General features: G+C 38.5%; 1 non-coding gene across 1 annotated transcript; it reads left to right on the top strand.

Moving 5' to 3' along the window:
- The first annotated feature begins 14,382 nt into the window (after window positions 1-14,382).
- LOC121213084 (small nucleolar RNA R71) lies at window positions 14,383-14,489 on the top strand. The gene has a single exon (XR_005908453.1). It is a non-coding gene; the product is annotated as a small nucleolar RNA R71 (small nucleolar RNA).
- The last annotated feature ends 538 nt before the right edge of the window (window positions 14,490-15,027 follow it).

Genomic DNA, 15,027 nt, shown 5'->3' with positions numbered 1-15,027 from the left:
CCTTGGACGTGTGGATCACACGACCTGACCCAGAATTCCACACACTTGTGTGGTTCACTCGTATGGGCCTACATACCTGTGTGGCCCATACGGCCTAATTGATCTAGCCCGTGTTTCGCACATAGCCTCTCTGGCCATTACACGGCCGTGTTATGCGCACAAGACCTAGTTCGTCGACCACAAGACCATGTTCCGTCACACGACCTACCACACGGGCGACCACAAGCCAGTGTGGCGTCGACAGAATACTTTTTGGCTTTTCACCGAATCCTATTTTCTGTATTTCCTGGTACACACTCTTATATCGATTTTGATGCCTAAATACTCCCGAGCACTCTAGCACCTATATTTGATCAATATTTCACTCAGTTAATCATTTTATCAAATAGATTAAACTAAACCCGAAACAGGATATTCATCTTTCGAGTGAAAAACCATTACCTACTATTAAACAACGAGAATTCTAGCCCTTAGAATGTCAATGAATGATATTCTGCCCTTCGATTAACACCTACAAACTAGTTGAAAACCCTTCTTTAACCAATATTCAAAAAGAACCACTAAGATCAATAGAAACCCAAACTTACCGAAAGATCAAGTTTACACGCAGCACAAACAAAGGAGGTGAACTTGAGTAAAACAACGAAAAAGATGAGAGAGGAAGAAAAGATGGAATTTAGGCAAAGGGAGAGGGAGAAGAGAATAGAATTTTGCTAAAAAGAAAACTGAACAGAAAAATTCTAATAACCCCCTATCCCAACTCCCCTCACTTTTCTCCATCCACTACCCCACTACTCAGACTTTCGGTAAAACACAAACTCTTAGCCGAAATTCGCAGCAAAAATAATCCCTTGCCACCGTAGAGTTTCGAACACAAGACCTCCAGCTTAACAACACACCCCTTAACTACCAGCCTAGCAGGCCCATTCTGTTATGATTCTACCACTAATTAAATAAAATCCTAATGACCAAGGATTGGGCTTTATTTATAAAATACCAAAATTTGCTCAAGTCAGGCTTGAACTTGGAACCTTTCAGACACACCCAAACACTTAACCACTGAAGCAGATACACACTTGTGTGTCACACATTCAAAAAAAACAAGAATTTAAATTTTGAGCTACCCCCTAAAAGAAAATTTCGACCTCGAAATTTTACCTAATTAGAAAAGGTAGGGTACTGCTGACTCATCGAATCCTCTGGCTCCCAAGTGGCCTCCTTAATGCTATGATTCTGCCACATCACCTTCACTAAAAAGATAGACTTTCTTTTTAGAACCTTAATGTCGCAATCTAAAATCTGATCCAGCTTCTCTTCAAACGTTAGATCTGGCCTAACCTAAATCTCCTCCACAGAAACAATGTGCGTGGGATCAGAGTGATAGCGTCTCAACATTGAGATGTGAAAAACATCATGTTTGCGATCTAACTCTAGAGGTAGCTCCAACTGGTACACAACTAGCTCCACTTGTTTCAGAATTCAGTACAGCCTTATAAACCGTAGGCTCAGCTTGCCCTTGTGACCGAACCTCATAATCTTCTTTCATGGTGAGACCTTAAGGAAAACGAGGTCTCCTACGGAATATTATATCTCTCGACACTTCAAATCTGCATAGGACTTCTGCCTATCAGAAGTCGCTTTCAGTCAGTATCAAATCAAACGGACCTTGTCCTCAGTTTCTGGAACCAATTTCGGACCCAAAATGTGTCGCTCACCCAACTCAGTCCAGCATAAGGGAGTGCGACACTTACGACCAAAAATTGCCTCGTAAGGTGCCATATGCATACTAGATTGGTAGCTGTTATTGTAAGAGAACTTTGCTAATGGAAAGTACTCTACCTCGGAAATTAATAACGCAGCTCCTTAGCATATCCTCTAGTATCTGAATCACCCTCTCCGACTGACCATCTGTCTGAGGATAGAAAGCAGTACTGAAATCAAATCTTGAACCCAGAGCCTCATGAAGCTTCTTTCAAAACCGAGATGTGAAATGAGGATCTTATCAGAGATGATTGAGATAGATACCCCATGTAGCCACAGTATTTTGGAAATGTAAAGTTTAGTCAGTTTTTATAGAGAGAAGTCCGTCCTGACCGGAATAAAGTGAGCAGACGTAGTCAATTGATCCACGATGACCCATACAGAATCCTTTTTAGTGGGTGTCAGAGGCAACCCACTAATGAAGTCCATCGTTACTCGCTCCCATTTCCATAACGGTATCTTTACTGGCTGCAGCAAACCTGAAGGTAACTAATGGTCAGCCTTAACCTACTGACAAGTCAAACAGCGAGCAACGAAGTCAGTAACTTCACGATTCAACCCTGGCCACCAGTACAACTCTCGCAGATCTCGGTATATTTTATTTCTGTCGGGATGCATAGCGTAAGGGCTACTATGCGCCTCCCTCAGAATCGATTGCCTTAAATCCCCATCATTTGGCACACAAATCTGACCTCGGAAACATAATACCCCATTACTGTTAATCCCAAAATCAGTAGTAACACTGCTCTCAACCTGACAGAAACGCAACTCAAGAGACTTATCCCTTAACTGTTTATCTCTGATTTGATCAATCCATCTCGATCTAACCTGAAGTTCTGACAATAGACTCCCATCGTTGAAAAGACTAAGTTGAGCAAACATCGCTCTCAGATCGATTATGGCTCTACGGCTCAACGCATCGGCCACCACATTGGCTTTACCAGGATGATACTCAATGGTGTAGTCAAAACCTTAAGCAGCTCAACCCATCTATGCTACCTAAGATTCAACTCCTTCTGTGTGAGGAGATATTTGAGGCTCTTGTGATTAGTGTAGATAGTACACTTCTCATCGTACAAATAGTGCCTCTAAATTTTCAGAGCGAAGACTACCGCTTCCAACTCCAAATCATGCGTCGGATAATTTACCTCATGAGTCTTAAGCTGATAAGGCACATAAGCAACTACTTTACCGTCTTGCATCAGAACACAACCCAGACCACATGTAACGCATCACTGTATACCACGAAAACTTTACCAGGCTCAGGCTGTATCAGAATAGGAGCATGAGTTAGAACAGTCTTAAGCTTATCAAAACTCTCCTGCTGTGCATCAGTCTAAATGAAAGGAACTCCTTTACGTAGAAGCTTAGTCATCGTAGCTGCGATCAAGGAGAACCCTTCAACGAAGCGTCGATAATACCCTGCCAGCCTAGAAAGCTGCAGATTTTAGACACATTATTTGGCTATTTCCAATCCAACACAGCCTCAATCTTACGAGGATCAACACGAATCCCCTCAGTAGAAACCACATATCCCAAAAAGACTATTTCTTAGAGCCAGAACTTGCATTTACTGAACTTCGCAAACAACTGTTTCTTACGAAGAGTCTGTAAAAACACTCCGAGAACTCATCGTGCTCATCCTCAAACTTAGAATATACCAAGATTTCGTCAATGAATACTACCATAAATTGGTCCAAATAGGGCTGGAACACTCGGTTCATCAAGTCCATAAATACCGCTGGTGAATTAGTCAAACCAAAGGGCATAACTAGGAACTCCTAATGTCCATACCAAGTCCTAAATGCCGTCTTATGCACGTCAGCCTCCTTTTCTCTCAACTGATGATACCCCGATCGTAGATTGATATTAGAAAATATAGAAGCCCCTCTGAATTGGTCGAAAAAGTTGTCTATTCTCGGAAGTGGGTATTTATTCTTAATCGGTAGCTTGTTCAGCTGTCAATAATCGATACACATCCTCATTATTCCATCTTTCTTATTTACAAATAGAACAGGTGCTCCCTACGGAGACACACTGAGACGAATGAACCCACGATCTAACAATTCTTGAATCTAGGCCTTAAGCTCTGTAAGCTCCTTTGGTGTTATTCGGTAAGGGGCTATAGACATTAGAGCTGTACCAGGAGTCTACTTAATCCCGAACTCTACCTCTCGGCTCGAAGACAACCCCGGTAGTTCCTCAAGAAATACATCTGGAAATTCCCTAACGGTTTTGATGTCCTTAATCAAAGAGTCCCCAGAATAAAAAATACTGACGTCAAGAATGCCTCACACCCTTTCCTCACTAACTTTTCCGCCATCAGCGCAGAAATCACATTGGTCAGATAGTCACATCATTCCTCAATCACGACTACCTCGTTGTCCTCTTCGGTCCTCAAGAGAAACCTTTTCGTCGCACAATCCAGACTCACCCGGTGTTTAACCAGTCAATCCATTCCCAAAATCAGATCGAACTCCCTAAACAGAAGCTCCATTAGATCAGCCAGAAATACTGTCCCTTGGACCTCTAGCGGAATATCTATATATAATTTACTAACCCAGACTAATTGCCCCAAATGACTTAACATAGTTACCTTACTATCAATACTCTCGAGTGGAATCCCCAAAGATTCAGACACAGTACAAGCTACATATGAGTGTGTAGAGCCTATGTCTATCAGTGCAAAATAAGGTACATTAAATATAAAAAAATGTACCTGTAATGACGTCCAGAGCATCTCGGTCCTCATGGTGACGTACATCATATACCAAAGTAGGCTGTCTCGCCTCAGTCGGTCCGGCAACTCTGCTCGATGCTCTCTACCCTCGACCCATGCCGTTACCACCCCTGGCCTGACCCCAGCCCCTAATTGGCTACTGAACTACCTCAGTAGTTGTGCAGTCTTAGTAACCAGAGCTTGCATCTGACTAGTTCTCAATAGACAGTCTCTAACATGATACTCAGTCGACCCACATCTCAGACACGCCCCAGTAGTCCTTCAACACTCGCCCGGATGGCGTTTACCACAATGCTCAAAAAGCGCCATCGCAGTAGGTACAACAGAAGTCCCAACTCTCACTGGCCCATCAGATCTAGCCTTTTTCTTAGGCCTCATCCCCGAATTCGAGGGCTTTGAATCCCTCTTAGTCTTTCCTCTATCTCAGTTTTGGCGCTCAATGCGCTTTACCTCTTCGGTGATCTTTACCTTCTCAACTAGAGCAGAAAATCTCACTCCCTCAGCAGAGCTATCAAGACTCGCAAACTGTCCTTGAGACCATCGTCAAATTGAACACAGGATTGTAATAGAAGATTGTGTACTCTTTTTCCTTCATTAAGTTTTTATCCCATAGCATATTTCCTAATAAGGTTTTAATGAGGCATATTATCTACCAATGAACATCCAAGGGAGAGTGTTATGAATATCTTATTAAGTGGGTGTCCATCAAAATTAAGATTAGTTTTGATGTACTTTAAATTCTAATAGTCATTAGAATTAGATCTCTACTTCATTTATACTTCTTATGCCTATAAATAAATACTTTGAAGAAGCATTGTAATCATCCCATTGATCAATAAGATACATTCTCTATTGCTTCCCATATTTTTTTTATTCTTTACTCTTTCTATCTCTCTTTATTTTATAACAGTACAATGGTTTTCTGTAATATTATTTTATTTATTTTACCTTAACGTAACTATATTATCCTATATATATATGTTATCCAAAGAAGGATTTTAAGGTAATTTTTTATATGGTTTTAAGACCATTTAAGAAATAATTTTAGATGCATGAAATTGGCATATTAGCAAACCTTAAATTTTTTTTCCAAGTAGTTAGCTTTTTCTCTTTTGTTTTATTTCCTAGCGTTGTAAGTCTGGGGTTGGTTATTACTGGTCTTTTTTTTTGGTTAAATTTAAAATTGGTACCTGAACTTGTCAATTTCTTCCAGATTGATACTTATAATTTTTTGTCCCAAATTGGTACCCAATTTTTTTTTCTGTCAACTAAATCAGTACCTGAGTCTAATGCTATTAAGTTTAGAATTCGTGGTAGAATAAAATTGTGACACATGGAATAGATAGATGACTCCCCCCAATTTTTTTGACGTTCTCAGCAATTTTTTTCCACCGGTCTTTTCCTTCCTCAACATTAAAACCTTTCTCTTCCATTTATTTTTTTGTTTGTTTTTGGAGAAAAAAATCTAGATTTTTTATTTTTCTTTTTTCCAGATACACTTGAAGAGATTGAAGGGAAGCTTTTTGTTGGTTCTGATATTTAATTGTGAAGATATCTTTTTATTTTGTAGAAGTTTTTGAGAATCTGTAAGAAAAATAGTGAACAAATTTCAAGAGATTTGGAATTATTGTTATGTTTCAATTCAATTTTTCTTGTTTGACAGATACATTTGGAAGACAGAAGTGCTATTTTGGGTAGAAATTTCAACTGGTCAACTTTTTCGTCCTACTTCTGCTTTGTGTTCAGAAACATTAATGCCCAATCTTCACCTCCATTTTCTCTCCCTATTGTACCCTAAAACCCCAACAACAAAACCCCCAAATTCACCCCCATTAACTTCCATTAGAGCACCTTGCAACAACCCCAAAACCCAAACTTAGTCTTTACTCAATGATTCAATTTGAACACTCAAAATGCCCCCTTTTCCAAACATATATTGAAAAGGGTTTTGATTAAATAGAAAGAAAAAACAAAGAAGCTTTTGATTAAAAAAATTGAAAGCTTTTATATTTGAAAATCTAAGAAAAAGATAAATGAAAGAGATTTGAAGTTTAAAAAAGGAAGAAGATGAAGGTGGAGAAGATAAAAAACTATTGATTATCACTTTGGTGCCATTTTCAGGTCGAAAAGAAGTACAACCATCGGAGGCAATGAAGGTAGCAACTTAGGTTTAGGGAGGTAAAAAAAAGTTTTTTTATATTATGACATCACTATGACGTCATTTATGCTATGTGTCATAATATTATTCTGTTGCGTGTTTTAAACTTAACGATGTTAGACTTAAGTATCGATTTAGTTGACAGAAAAAAGGTTTGAATATCTGATGGTTGTGAAACTAACTAAAAATTTGACTTAAGGAAAGCGCACCCATCAACAGTAGTATAGTTATGGTGAGACCGAAAATATCGTATCCACAAGGACTAAAAGTACTAGTAATTACTGTCTTTCTATTATTTAGCCTAAATATTTAAGGGATGTTTTTAAAATTAAATTAAATTAACTATCTAATTAACTAAGATTACGACAGAGATTAAAGTTGGAAAATACTTTTTAGAAGACCGATGGAGAAGACAATACCCAAGGGAGAATCCACCTAGACTTTACTTATTACTTCTGAATTAGACGATTTATTCACTTGACTTAATCCGTAGAAATCCTTAGTTTATGTTATTATCTCTCTCGAGACTACAAAAAACTGACTCTAGGTTGATTAATCGAAATCTCTTTCGAATTAAAACCCCTATTTTCGCATTAACTAGGTCTATAGATTCCCTTATTAGATTTGACTCTAATCTGGCAGATTTATGTCGTCCTATCTCTTGGATTGCATGCAACTCCGCTTAATTATGGGCTATCTACTCTTAAACAGAGACTTTTGCTCCACTGAATAAGCACATCAAAACTTGAATTAATATGCTGGAATATTAACACAAGAATTAAAACTCACAATTAAGAATAAGAATAAGTATTTATCATATAATTCAAATAGTAATAAGATCTGTCTTAGGTTTCATCTTCCTTAGGTATTTAGGGAGTCTAGTTCATAATAATAGAGAAAAACATCTCAAAATTGGAAAACAACAAAACATAAAGAAACCCAAAGAACTTCTAAGGAAATTGAGTAGAGATCTTCAGTCTTGAAGGAGATCCTGCTTCTGAGCTGACTCCGATGGCTGTTCTTCGAGTATTTTCTGCCTTCCACTCTGTGTGTCCCCTTTTAATCCTCTTCTAGGGTGTTTATATAGACTTTGGGATGCTTTCAAACCCTTAAAATTAGCCTTTTTTCGAGTAGAATTAGACTTGGGCTCGATAGGGACACGGCCGTGTGCCACGCCCGTGTGAAGGTCCTCAGGCCGTGTGCAATTCTGACTTGGTTTTTAGTCGACATAGCCATGACACACAGGCGTGTGGCCTGCCTGTGTGCCTCACATGGGCGTGTAGTTTACCTATGTGAAAATGCCTAGGCCGTATGAAACACTGAATTAGGCCCAATTTGTCCCTTTTTGGCCCGTTTCTTGCTCTTTTCGCCTTCTTATGCTCGCTTAAGTATAAAACATGAATTTAAAGGATTAGGAGCATCGAATTCAATGAAACCAAGGAAAAATCATCCATAAATATACCAAGCATGGGGTAAAAATATGTATATATTATGGTTTATCAAATATCCCCACACTTAAGCATTTGCTTGTCCTCAAGCAAAATCCCCAACTCACAATTAAAATAAATCCTTCTCAACTTATAATTATCATTAATAATGTTTCGAAGTAATCCCTAAGTAATCATACATTGAGAGCTTAACTAAAAGAACATTAAAGTTTCAAACAATCCAAGTTGAGCATTTTAATCATAAAATCATAGGTATCCCCCTTTATTTAAGTAATTATCTTTAATTCCAAATCGACAAGGGTTGACATTCCTCACTAAAGATTCACTCAAATCACTCAAAGTGTTTAAGGTTCAATAATTAAGCACTCATTAGTCAAACATGAAAAGTTATTACCATAGGCTTGCATGAAAATCAAATCTCCACCACTATAAATGAGATGATACACAAATCAAAAGGTCTTTAAAGGGTTGTAATGAGGCTTGGTTAAAAGTGTGGATAAAGGATGAAAAAGAAGGTTAGAATCGAGACCGAATTGATAAATTACTCAACTGGAAAAATAAACTAACACTAAATAATTACATCAATCGAATTTATTAAAGATAAACATGAGCTTCTTCTCAGAATATGGAATTAAATATTTAAGCTCAAATAAAGAACTAATGATAATCAACATATAGTTTTTTTTTTTAGGTTTAAAAATAAGAACAAGTTACGAGAGAGAATTTTACAACTAAAATGGAAGAAGATAGTTAGGCAATTAACCAAATCAAATCTCGACAAAAAAAGGAATCAATAAAATAGGAAAAATTCTCAACAAATCAAAAAAAATATGATATAGGGGTTAAAATTCAGTGTAAATTAAGAAATGGTTTGTTAAGCTCAAAGGGGTTCACTAAGGGTTAATTATAAAGGTAGGCTTTTTGTGGGATAAGTGGGTTAAAACCTATGTGCCTTTCTCAGTATATAAAATCAAAGGTGTGGTCTTGACATGCATAATCGAAGCAAGTTCTAGAATAACAATCAATGTTGACACGCTCATAACCAATAAAATAAGTGAGCAAGAAAAATATATGCTCTAAAAGGCTCAAAATCTCACGAAAATTATGGGTATTCGATGTTAGTCCTGTAAATTCAAAATTTCAAGATAATACCTCAATTTAGGGAAACAACTAGCAATTTTAATTTTCAAAAGTCAATATACCATGCTTGATCCTCTAATGTCTTAGAGTTTAAACAATTAATGCACAATTACCTATGATTTAATCTATAACATATTAATAAAAATCATAAATCAATTAAAATTCATTCTAATAGTAATATGAGAAAATTATTTGAGAACAAGATATAATTTAGCGATTTTCTAATAATCATATAAATAATCTCCCCACACTTAAGATGTACATTGTCCTCAATGTACGAAGATAAATAATAATAATATAAGCATAATATCATAAGAGAGGGAGAGAAGTGAAATTGCTCTGAATTTTTGGATGAAATCTTTGGAATAGCGCAAGCTAGAATTGTAGATAAGGCTAATGAAAGACATGATTCTGAGTTACTAGTAAGAAAATAAACACAACTATGGAAGAGAATTAAGGGGTTACTTGATAATAACCATAAAGAAAAACATAGTTCAAAATATAAAACATAAGTCTTAAGAAAAATAAATAAAATAAAATAAAAATAAAAATAAATGGACTCAGAGGTCTTCATCATCAGATGCATCAGCATCACGAAGTAGTGGTAGTGGAGGCGAGATGTGGAAGTGCTGGCAGATTTGCTGCAGAGTTGCCTCCATGCTGTCGAACCTCGCAAAACACTATTGCTCGAAGTGAGTGAGTTGCTCGGATAAATTGGTCAAAGTGGCAGCAGGAGGTCGATGACTCGATGGTGGTGGCGGTGGGTGTGGGTCCTCGTGAGGGGGAGGGAGTAATGTCCTCTGGCTCATCCTGGTCATCTGAGTGAACGAGTCTGTACTGAGGGGGGTCGAATCCACGGCGTCGCTCTATCATCCTCATGTGGATCATACTATAAATTTCCTGAGGAGTCATCTGGCCTACTAGTGTGAGTGTTGATGATATCTTTGGAGTGTCGAAGAAGTCGAAGTGTCGAACGAGACAAGTTACGTAGGGACCAAGACAGATAGGACCCCTCCTATGGCGGTCCGTCTGATGGCGAAAAGTAAGCACTATGAAGTATGCCAAATCAAAGATGTGACCAATCACCATGCTCTAAAGATAGTATGAGTCAGTAGTTCTTACAACTCCTATGCTCTCTCTCCTGCCAGTCAACATGTGAGCTAATAAGGCGTGGATTTATCGTAAAGTCGAAGAAAAAGATGTCGCCTTTGAGCGACTCGCGTCATAACAGATTTGACTAGCTGTGAGATCGGTCCAACAGCACGAAGATGAGTGATGGATGTGACGATGGAGGCGGAGAAAGTTATCGGCACCTATAAACTCATCAGTGTATATGCCCAAAGTTGCGCCAAACTCAGGGACGGTCATATGTCGCACTAAGCCACCAAGTTGGAAAGTGATAGTACCGACCTCGTCATGGGTATTCATCACATACTGTAGATGGAAAGTAGTGCAAAACTCCAAGGTAAACTCTGAATAGGTGGGCTCGATAACCGCAAAGAACCGATCCCACGGGGCAGTGGTAATGAAAGCACGGACCTCATCAGCTAGTCCGACCTGCTCCAATGTGGCACAGTCAATACATCAGCCCACTCCTAATGGTCGTACTCGAAGAAGCTAAAACAAGTCGTCCTGTGGGCCTACCGAAAATCGAAGTAGAGGATGATGAGCTTCGGTCGAGGCACTCGAGGAGGTTGCGCTAGGACCCTTTCACTTTTTCAAAGCGGGAACAACAGTTTTCTTGCCTCGTGTGTTTGTCACGGTATTCCTGAAAATAACAGAAGTCAAATAGCACCAAGTATTTAACCACAAGACAAATGAGAAAAAAAGTAGAATATAAGTAAATAAATAAATAAATAAATAAAAATAAAACTATGGTCCTAAAGAGTATATACCCTAACACTAATGAAAGCAAAGACTAGAATAATAGGGACCTAACAATAGCAGTAAGGAATTATGAAAACAAATCATGGCAACATCTAACTAAACAGATGGATGCAAATATAGGAGAATATAAATACTAAAAACAAAGAACAAAAATAGAGGAGTCAAAACAAACCAAGTAAAAATAATAATCAAATATAATGAATAATAATAGCAATAAAAATGAAAACTACTAAATATATAAATAAATAAATAATTTTGAAAATTAAAATAGACTAACAATTAAGAAATAACAAATAAATAAAGAAATAAAGAAATAAATACTGAAATAAAAGAAAGGTGAGGGTAAAAGAGGAAACCACGGGCAGTGGTCGGAGGTGCAGACGGCAGTGGATGGTGATGGTGTGCACGCGACGAGGCAGAGAAAAATGAAAGAGGTTAAGGGCTTGAAACGGTTGGGGTAAAGGAAGAAGAAGAAATAGAAGATGAAGGGAGAAAAGAAAATAGAAGAAGGAGGAGAGGGGTTCGCGAGGGTGAGGCTAACGGAAGGGGGAGGGTGGTGGATGGAATAATGGAGGGGAATAGGGATGGCGGCTAAGGGTTGTGAGGAAGATGGGGGAAGAAGACAAAAAAAAATAGGGAAGGGATTTAGGGTTTGAGGGTTTTAAATTGGACACGGTTGTGTTAAGGCCATGTGTTGGGCCACACGGCCGTGTCACATGCCCGTATAGCTCTAGTTTAATCCGTTAAACACAAATATTGAATGTCCATTCGTCACATGGCCTGGGACACGCCCGTGTGGCTAGGCTGTGTGGTTCACATGGCCGTATCACACGATCGTCTGGTTCACACGACCGTATCGCACAGCCGTATAGTTCACACGGTCGTATTGCATGGCCGTGTGCAATGTTGTTCGCTTTTCCCACGCCCGTGTGGTTTTTCACATGCCCGTGCATTCGAGCACACGACCGTGTGCCTTACTCGTGTAACTCTCTGACTTGTTTAAAATTTAGAAATTTAGATCCAGTTTTCACACGACCGTGTTGCACAGTCTTGTGGATCAAATTTTTGGTCGTGTGACTCAATACTTGGGGATTTTGGCCCTGTTTTCACACAGCCAGGGACACGCCCGTGTGCCTAGGCCGTGTGGGCCACTGTACCTACATTTAAAATACAAAAAATAGATAAAATAAACTAGTTAGTGGTGTTAGTGCTCAGGTTGCCTCCCAAGAAGCGCTTATTTAAAGTCTAAGCTCGACTTACCTCAATTTCTTGTGGTCACAGTGGCTTGAGGATTTGAAACTCCTCACCTCTGCAATCAATTTTACCAAAATAAGGTCTGAGTCGAGTATTATTTACCTTGAAAGTTTTGAATTCGGTATGTGTTACCTCGACTGTTCTATGTAGGAAGGTATTCAATACCGTAAAAGGAATCGCTCCATTTGTATTATGCTCTGAAGTAGCTATTCGAGGGTCCTTTTCATCTAACAATACTTTTCCCCAACCTTAAATTGTTTTGTTTCATCCCTACGCTTATCGTGGTGTCGCTTTGATTCATTGTATGCTTTTGGTTTCTGCTTGACATTTATTCGCCTTTTCTCTAGTTCATTGATCTGAAGCCTTCGTTCTTCATAAGTCGCTCTATTTTTGTTGCATGGATTAGAATGAGGCTCTATCATATTCTTCCTAGGGGATTCCTGCAAAGAAGTTTGCACCTTAACATTACTCGAGTTAACAGAACCTAAACAATCGCCTCGATTACTAGATATATTAGCAGAATCGCAAGCTTGAAGTTTAATCGTGTCATCTCCTATACGAAGTATCCATTCACCTATGCCAACATCTATGATAGTTCTAACAGTTGCTAAAAATGGCCTTCCTAAAATTAAAGGTACGCCACTATCTTCATCCATGTCTAGAACAACAAAGACAACTGGGAATATAAATTTATCAATTTTGACAAGCACGTCTTCAATGATACCCCTAGGAAATCTAATTGTTTTATCTGCCAATTGAATGCTCATCCTAGTTTGTTTGGGTTTCCCAAGACTGAGTTATTTAAACATTTTATAAGACATGACATTAATGCTCGCCCCTAGATTAGCCAACGCATTCTTAATATTTAAACTACCAATTAAACAAGGAATAGTAAAACTCCTTGGATCTTTCAGTTTGTTGGGTAATTTATTTTGTAAAATGGCTGAACATACTGCGTTTAGCTCCACGTGTGACGAATCATCTAACTTTCGTTTATTTGCTAAAAGTTCCTTTAAAAATTTAACTGTGTTTGGCATCTGCGAAAGAGCTTCAATAAACGGTGACTTAATATGTAATTTTTTAATAATTTAAGGAAGTTGTCGAATTGTTCGTTTGTATGGTCTTTCCTTGTCGCATTGGGGTATGGCACGCGAGGTTTATACTCTTCGATTACATCAACCTTACTGTTATCTACCACATTGTCTTGCTTCAGTTTCGGTGCATCTTCAACTAACCCTTCATCATTGTGCATAGTAATGGCATGAAGTTGCTCCATTGGATTAGTTTCAGTATTACTTGGTAGGCCACCTTGTGGTCGTTTAGATTTCAACTTAACAAACTGTCCTATTTGAGTTTCGAGCCCTTGAATCGAAGCTTGCTAATTTTTAGGTGCTGTTTCGGTATTCTAAAAATGAGTTTCTGACACCGAGATGAATTTTGTGAGCATCTCTTCAAGGTTCGGTTTCTTCTCTTGTTGGTAAGATGGTTGTTGAAAACTTGGAGGATGTTGTGGTCTTTGATTTCCTTGACCACCCCACGAGAAATTGGGATGGTTCTTCCAACCGGCATTATAAGTGTTACTATACGGGTTATTTTGAGGTCTAGAATTATTACCCATATAGTGGACTTGTTCCTTTTCGGTGCTAGAGTTGAAGGATGGATAATCTGTGTTGTGTACTCCTCCTTCGTTTGAATCACACCTCATCACTGGATGTACCTGAGTAGAACCATACAAACCATCAATCTTTTTATTTAAAAGTTCTACCTGGTTAGATAGCATAGTGACCGCATCGAGGCTGAAAACACCAGCTGCTTTTGTCGGCTTTTTTCTCATGACTTGCCACTGATAGTTATTCAATGACATCTCTTCAATAAATTCGTAAGCCTCTTCATGTGTTTTGTTGTTTAAAGTTCCATCGGCGGCTGCATCGATCAGTTGCCTTATTGAAGGGTTCACACCGTTGTAAAAAGTCTGAACTTGCAGCCATAGAGGTAACCCATGGTGAAGGCACCTTCACAATAAATCCTTGTATCTCTCCCATGCGTCATAAAGAGTTTTTAAATCCATCTATACAAAAGAAGAGATATCATTCCTCAATTTAGCCGTTTTAGCTGGTGAAAAATATTTAAGTAAAAATGTTTCGGTCATTTGTTCCTAAGTGGTGATTGACCCTCGTGGTAACAAGTTCAACTACTGTTTAGCCTTATTCCTTAATGAAAAGGGAAACAACCGAAGGCAAATGGTATTGTCAGAAGCACCATTAATCTTAAAGGTGTCGTAGAATTCCAAAAATTTTGCTAAATGAGTGTTTGGATCCTCGTCCTGCAAACCATCAAACTGAACAAACTGTTGTATCATTTGAATCATGTTAGGTTTCAGTTTAAAATTATTTGCAGCAACAGCGGGTCTAACTATACTCGATTCAGTTCCTGTTAAAGTAGGTTTACCATAATCGTACATAGTACGAGGAGCAGGATTTTGATCTACTAGATTTGCAGCAACCACAGGAGGTAGCAGATTATTCTGATTATCAGCCATCTCCTCGATTGTAGTATGGATATCGTCCTCTCGCTCTTCCTCTATGTATTGTAGACTTCGCCTTATTTCTCTTCGGTTTCTGCAAGCTGTGCTCTCGATC

Source organism: Gossypium hirsutum, chromosome A13, assembly GCF_007990345.1.
Source record: "Gossypium hirsutum isolate 1008001.06 chromosome A13, Gossypium_hirsutum_v2.1, whole genome shotgun sequence".
Lineage (NCBI taxonomy): Eukaryota > Viridiplantae > Streptophyta > Magnoliopsida > Malvales > Malvaceae > Gossypium > Gossypium hirsutum.
Note: the sequence above shows the minus strand (reverse complement) of the source record. Positions and strands in the feature narration are given on the sequence as shown.